We start from the raw sequence: 7,257 nt of genomic DNA, 5'->3' as shown, positions 1-7,257 counted from the left end.
GCCTCCTGGCCCCCCACCTCTGTCTTCCAGTGGCCTCGATGGGCCCCCAGCACCGCCTCCACCCTCAGACACCTCCGCCTCCAAGCCCAAGTCGTCCTTGCCCGCGGTTAGCGATGCCAGGAGCGATTTGCTTTCAGCCATTCGTCAAGGTAAGATTGCGTTTCAGCCCCAGCTTTCTCCATAGCCTGTGGAATACCCACGGCGTGCGGGAGCTGCCTCACGAGCGGGGCTGTGGCTGCCCCGCTGTTGGAGGCTTTTTGCTGCGGGCTCTCCTTGTCTGCCCGACCAGATGATGGCCTCCATGGCTGTGTGCCTCTGCCTGCTCCTTGGAGACGGCGGTGCCAGATCTGCCGTGGTCCAAGTTTGCAAAGTGGGCTGAATGACAGTGGTGTAACCCTTCAGAGGAGCACAGAATCGATTCAATTCCCATTCCACCTGCCCACCCAGCCTGTCTTGGCTGTCATTCACCATCACCGTTATTCCATAGCGTGTCCAATACTTGCTGGCAGAGCACGGGCTGTCTTGCTCAGAGGATTTCATCAAAGGGATGGCTGCCTTGGGGATTTCAGCGTGACCAAAGCCTCTGAACGATCCCCTCCGTTGCCTCCTTCCTAACAGGCTTCCAGCTCCGCAAGGTGGAAGAGCAGCGGGAGCAGGAGAAGAGGGACGTTGTGGGCAACGACGTGGCAACCATCCTGTCGCGCCGCATCGCCGTGGAGTACAGCGACTCTGAGGATGACTCTTCAGAGTTCGATGAGGACGAGTGGTCGGATTAACCACGGCCCCATCCCCTCTGCTCCCTTCCCTCCTGGGTTAACGGCTTCTTAAAGAACCAGGTGGCCAAACCTTCCACCGTTTCCTTTTCGTCCTGTAACCAAAGATGTGCCAAGGGTTTTCAGACAACCACCAGCATATCTCCCCTCTCCCTCCCCCCCGGGCTTTGGCAGGACTTTGTGCTCTGCCTTTCCAATAGGTCTCCTCGCAGGCAGTGAGGATGGAGGCGTTGGGATTTGGCTGGAGGGAGTGGAACGGTTGCTTATTTAAGAGAACTAAACCTCCAGATTCTCGATGCCACCAGGCAGAGCCCACAAAACCCCTCCGTCCTGAGGGATTTTTAAAGCAAAGATGGATGATCCTGTTGTGGCCGCGCGGCCTTTCAGATGAAGGACATTTTCAGCTAGTTTCCTCATTGCAACAGCAGGCAGTTGATCTAGTGGCTCTTCCTTTCCAGTGAATACTGGTAGTGCTGCAAGAAAACGGGCTTTAAATGTCTGTTTTCTGCTGCATCCCACTGTCACATAATCAGTTTTCGGCAGTAGTGCACAATTCTTTCCCCTCTGACCCTCCTCGGTATTTCCAGACTTACCCCCGCTGTGGGGGCACTCCTGGCTGTAGGGTGCAGAGTGCATCGGGTGCAATGTGAGGAGAGGTGTGTTCTTCTTTAAAGCTGCCTTTACCTTCCTCAAAAACCTGCAGGACTGCTTTGCCACGAGGGAGCCTTGCACGAAGCTGCAGCAGGATGGCTGCTTGGCTTCCTGCTGCAGGGAGAGCAGAGCTGATGGCTCCGCTTCGTGCTGGGAGCGTGCTTAAAAAACAAAGCAAAACCCAGAAGTGCCTACGGCAGGGAAGCAGTGGGGAGGGCTGCTCTGAGCACCAGCCCCCATTTGACCAGTTGGAACAGCTGCTTCTCTACTGCAGTGACCGCATTTTTGCAGAGAGCGTTGCTGCAGGAATCGCTGGTGTTACTTTTGCTTCCTCCTCCCTTTCACTTCAGGATTAGGGGGGTCGTGTGCCTAAAACCACCTCGTGTGTGTGAGCTGAGTTGCCCGTTGGTTCCGTCAGACCTAACCCATCTTGTTCCCCGTGTTTTGTTACTATAATTGATTAGTTAATTTTTAAGAACATTTCTTCTCCCAGCTAACCCTGCGGATTCCTAGGCTGCTCACTACAGGCAGGGGAAGAAAATGGAGAACTTGAACTAGCTGACCTAGGTGTTACTGCTGTTTTATATTACATAGAATATATGCATATCTTGGAAATCTACAAGCAGAGATCCCTGTGCTACAGATGTGCTTTTTGTATTTTAATTTGAGCACAACTGTCTCAGAAGGCGATTCCAAAGCCTTGTGGCTCAGGCTGTTTTGCCTGGGACCGTTAAGACCAAATCTCCAACCTCTTTGCCTTTCTGATTGTAAAGTGTTCTGCCAGCCTGTGCCTGTTGTTCCCCCTCCAGCTTGCCTTGTTTGTGGTGTTGCTGATAGCTGGGATGCCAGGCCCCTCCGGGGGCTGCTGGGTTGCTGAAAACCTTTCTTAGGGGTTTGATTGATGATTTCAGTTTGTGCCATCGAGTTCTTCCTGATTTCTCGCGTGCGTCGGTGCATTTTTAAGGTGTGCCAGAGCAGACGAGGGCCTGGAGGAGGGGCTTTGCTGGGGTGCGGGTCAGGCTGAGATCCGGCCCAGCCCTGAGCACAATCGGGGGAGATTCACCAGGTTCTCCACCGTCGCATTTCTCTGTGATGTCTGTGAGTCGGCGGTGCGGAGCAGGACGCAGAGGAGATAGCGAGGCATCCCAGCAGGCTGGGAACATCTGAGCAGCGCTCATTGCAGGTTCTGGAGAGGGAAAGAAACCCCTCGAGTGCCAGCGAGCCGTGGTGCAGCGGAGGGACTTGGAAATGCAAAGTGATCGGTGCTGCACGCTGGGTGAGGGGGGCTGGAGGAGAATCGCTGCCTCTGTTTTTCTGCTCCTTCTGTAAGCATCCTCCTCTGGCTTCTCTTGGAGACGGGTTCCTGGGGAAAACAGACCTGTGAGCTAAGCCAGGCTGACAGCATTATCACACAGGGAAGCGCGGAGCTCACAAATGCCAAACCTGGGTTAATTTTAAATTGCCTTAAGTAGATTTGGCCCCCTGTTGGGAAAGGGGAGCGAGTATTTCTGTCGTGTGAAATCCAGAGAAATGCCACGCTCCTTGCAGCCCAGCGTGTGGGGCAGGGCTGCGCCTCGGGGCGCTGGGGATGCGGTCACCCCACGCCTGTGGCTCAGGGATGCTGGGTGGGTGAGAGGTGCAGCTGCAGGTGGAGCTCAGTGCTGCTGTGCCTCCCCTGCTCCGCAGCCCTTCTGGCAGCAGGAGGGATGCTGCTCTGCCTGCGCGAGCCTGCTTTTACCCACGGCTGCTTCCAGATCCGGGCTGAGAGGCAGAACTGCAGGATCCCGAGCGGAGGGATTGCAGATATGACAAAACAAGGGGTGTGAGGTGCCCGTCTGTGAGCTGTGCTGCAGAATTGCAGAGCGCCGGGCCTCGTATTTCTGAACCCGGCAGGGGAGGAGGAGAGGTGCCAAAAACAACCTTTGCAAAGCAGAGCATCTGTGCAGAGCTGCAGGGCCCAGGCCCCGTGCTTTCCTCCTGCCATCTTTTGCTTCTTGTCGTGGCAGCACCGCGCCGGGCTGGGTGGAGCAGAGAGCCTGGAGCGTTCTGCACGGCCAGAAGCAGAGCCGGCAGCCCTGAGCTCCCCTCTCTGCCTGTCCCCGTGGGTCTCTGCACGGAGCTGGGGCAGCCGCTGCCCTCCTGCCCCGCTCAGACGTTTCTCCTGCTGCCTTTGCCCGCAGTGCTTGGCTGCTGCTGCTGGCAGCCGCTCCCCCAGCGCCCCTCCTTGGCGCACAGGGGTGCTGTGTCCCCAGTCCCTGGCCTCAGCCTGGAGCCTCGTCTGCAGCCGGTGACCTTCACCGCTTTTTCCTCTCCTTATCAGACCCGGATGGAGGGAAGGGGCTCTGTGAGGTCCCACGTGGCCGTGGAGCCGCACGGTGTCATTTCAGGGAAGGGATATTTGTGTCCGTGAGCTCATGAGCGCTGCTGTGCTCTTGGAGCCTCTCGCAGGGCAGGTGCTGCTGCCCCATCTCAGCTCTCCGTGCTGCTGCATTTCGGGGCTGCTCATTCCCCTCCTTTTTTATTTCTTTAAACAAAGCCTTGAAGTGGGGAAGCGGATTCGCTGGGTTTTATTACTGTATTAACATTCGTTTAAATCCATTTCAGAAACTAACTCCTTTCTCTTCCTGCTTAGAATGTCTTAGGCAAGCTGTAACCCTTCCAAAGTGCCTTATTTTTCCTATATGACATAAATATATTTATAAGAACTGTGCTGTGTGTGTGGCCGGGGCGCACTGCAGAGCGGCGTTGGAGCGATGCTCTCAGGGTGCCGAAGGGGGGGAATTGGGTTCCTCACTTCAGACCAAAGGAGTTTCAGCACTGAAACTCTGCTTAAAGAATTAAAAGAAAGAGAGAACCACCACCTGAGGAGCAGAGTGCTGCCTCCTTGGGGTCGGTTGTTCCCCTCTCAGAGCAAATGCTGATGGTGTAAAACCAGGCTTTCCTGCTGCCACTTTCAACCCCTTGGATGAAGATCCCAATTGCAATTTTTATTTTATTTTTTGTAATGTAGACGTGAAGAAAGAAAAAAAAAAAAAAAAAAAAAACAAGAAAAAACCACAAAGCCAACAAATCACGACGGTCCTTATTTTTAAAACCTCAAACTCGATAAAAAAACCTTTCTATCCATTGGTGCCTTCGTGTGTTCTTGTGGGGAGCCGTGATGCTCCTGGTGCAGGGCAGTGCGTGCTGAGAGCTGCCATTCCTGCTGCCATTCCTGCTGCCATTCCTGCTGCCATTCCTGCTGCCCAGGAGGGCCACGTGGGAGCCCTGCACTGCATGGCTGGGCTGGCCTTTGAGGATGCTTGCTGTTGGAGCCCGTGGGGGGAGCTCAGCGTGGCAGAACCCCCATCCAGAAGCCGTGCCGCAGTGAGGAGCCCAGCCTCGCTCTGTGCACCGCGAGCTGTGCTCTGCCCTGCAGAACCTGCTGGGTTCTGCCTCCATCTCAGCTACACGAGGTCCCTCTGCTCTCAGGTGTGCCTCCAGGGCTCGGTGTGAGCCCCTTCTTGCTGCTGGATGGAGAGCAACAAAAGGACCGTGCTTTGCCTGCGTGCTTCACCGTGCCAAATCCCCTCAGCTTCCCAGAGCCCCCCGCGCGCTCGCTCTGCAGCGCTGTGCCTTTCCTGGCTGACAACAGTCCCTGGCTGCAAAACCTCATTAGATTAATTGGCCTCGCCAGCTTCTGAACCAGCAGGCCCTCTCCAGTGCTGGGGCACGGAGGGCAGGGAAGGAGCAGCTCTGGGCTCCGCGTCCCAATGGCTGCGGGCTCCATCTCGTGTCGAGCAGCCGGGGAGCTGCGGTGCATCGGTGATGGTTGGGGCTGCCTCAGTGCTTTGGCTTTTGCCTTGCAGGGCTGCACGTGGCACTGGGGGAGCAGCCCCGGTGTGTGCGTGCAGGTGGTGTGGGGCAGCTGGGGGAACAGAGGGGCCTTCCAGCAACGCGGGGCTGAGCTGTGCTCGGGGAGCAGAGCCCAGCGGTGAGATGAATGCCGTGTTGGTGCTCTGCAGCCCTGAGCCCTTTCCGTGAGCTGCAGTTTGCTATGGAGGAGCTGCTGGGGCCGTGCCTTGGCACCGCGGCCCCATCTGATGTTTGTGTGTCTGTCTGCCACGGCGCTGGGCACCACATCACAGCTCCGACTTCGCAGTCTCCAAAGCAGAGCTTAATTCTCTCCTCGGAGGTGGTGTGAGCAGCACCCCGCAGCCTCTGCCCGGTGGGCTGCTGTCCTTCCCACGGCTGACGTCAGCTCCTCTCCTTCGTTCCCCCTGCGGGACCGACGTGCTGCCAGCTCCCATCAGCGTCCAGCCCCGCCTGGCAGTGCCAATGTCACCCCGGCACGGCTGCAGTGCTCCCTATGGAGGGCCCAGCACCGCACGGAGGTGAGCGGGACGGCAGCTCAGCCCCGCACAAATGGCCATCGCCTCCTTCCTCTCCTTCTCTCCCTTTTCTGCCTTTTTTTTTCTTCCCCTTATTATTTTATTTTTTCTCCCCCTGCCCACGCGGCGCTGAGCGGGAAGGCGAGCGGCTCCCGTGCTGCGGATGGCTTTATCTGCAACTCCTCCATCTGCTCACAGCAGCTCGCGAATAACCGCGGGGTGCCAGAGGAATTATGGATTTGGAGCTCGGGTTCTGCAGCCTGCCAGGGCAGCCTCTCTGCGCCGGCCTTGGCTGCCTGCACCGCCTGTGTGGGGCGCAGGGGCTGCAGGGGGGCTGCATCCCATCACCCAGAGCTGCGTTACGGGTTGGAGCCGCGCAGACGAGGGCACGGCCTGCAGGTCACCTGCATCCCTGCTGCACAACCCGGGCTCAGAGCAATGCCGCAGGAATCGGGGATGCTGCGCGATGAGCGAACCTTCCCACCTCCTGCTGTTTGTTTCCCAGTTTCCCGTACTCCCGATGGGTGAAGCACCGCTCCTGGATGCTGCCTGCACTTGCAGGGAAGCAGAATCCCCAGCACCAGGGCAGAGGATGCTTATTTTGGCAGTACCCAGGCCCACGATTACAGCCGCTCAGCCTCTGCGTGGCATTCCAGTTCAGTTCCCGGATCCCTGACCTTTGCTGGGGCTTTAGGGGCTGCACGGCCTCCCAGCTTCCCTCCCCCCTCCCGTCGGCAGAGCCCTGGTTTTGGCAGTGGGACGGAGGCCGTGCTCGTTGGCGCATTGCTGGGGGAGCAGCCCTGCCTTTGCCATGGTTACTGCCAACACGGTGGCCTCGCTGCTGGGCACGTGCCGAGCAGAGCTGGGGAGCAGAACCCACAGCCCTGTGCAGCCCTGGGAGCAGTGCTGGGGGGAGCCGGGGGGGCTCACAGCACAGCCTGGCCCTGCTGGGAGTGAGGGCTGTGTGCCAGATGTGCTCGCAGCTGGAGCAATGCGTGTCCCGTCCTGCTCACAGCAATCCTGCAGCCCAGAGCCTTCCCACCCCCCCACCTCCCCACCACCGCCAGCAGCCCTGTCGGGGGGAGGGGGGTTGTGGGGAGCCCTGCTTTCTCCCACAAGCAGGAATTGGTATTCAGAACCCCCCCACCCCGCTGTAGGACTCACACTGGCTGTGTCTGCCTCAGTGCTGGGGGGGTCCCAGCATGGGGCTGTGTGCTGTCCCAGTGTCCCCGTGCTCAGGAGGTGACAGCAGCCCTGTGACAGTGGGGGAACCCAAACCCCCCGAGCTTTGCTCCGTTCCCTTAATTGCGATAGGGCCAAGAGGAGCCCCCAACCCCCCCAGATGTTCTCTGTGTGTCCCCATCACCCCATAAGGAGGAAGGACCGCTCCTCTTCCTCCCCTCCCCACGGCTGCTCCGACGCCTGGAAGTGACCCAGTGCCCCCAGGAAGCACCAAGGGGGGG

General features: G+C 58.3%; 1 long non-coding RNA gene across 1 annotated transcript; it reads left to right on the top strand.

The window, feature by feature from the left end:
- The first annotated feature begins 6 nt into the window (after window positions 1–6).
- LOC104914261 lies at window positions 7–4,550 on the top strand. The gene is made up of 2 exons (XR_795929.2): window positions 7–149; window positions 619–4,550. It is a non-coding gene; the product is annotated as an uncharacterized LOC104914261 (long non-coding RNA).
- The last annotated feature ends 2,707 nt before the right edge of the window (window positions 4,551–7,257 follow it).

The sequence above is a fragment of the Meleagris gallopavo genome, chromosome 25, assembly GCF_000146605.3.
Source record: "Meleagris gallopavo isolate NT-WF06-2002-E0010 breed Aviagen turkey brand Nicholas breeding stock chromosome 25, Turkey_5.1, whole genome shotgun sequence".
In the NCBI taxonomy this organism is placed as follows: Eukaryota; Metazoa; Chordata; class Aves; order Galliformes; family Phasianidae; genus Meleagris; species Meleagris gallopavo.
Note: the sequence above shows the minus strand (reverse complement) of the source record. Positions and strands in the feature narration are given on the sequence as shown.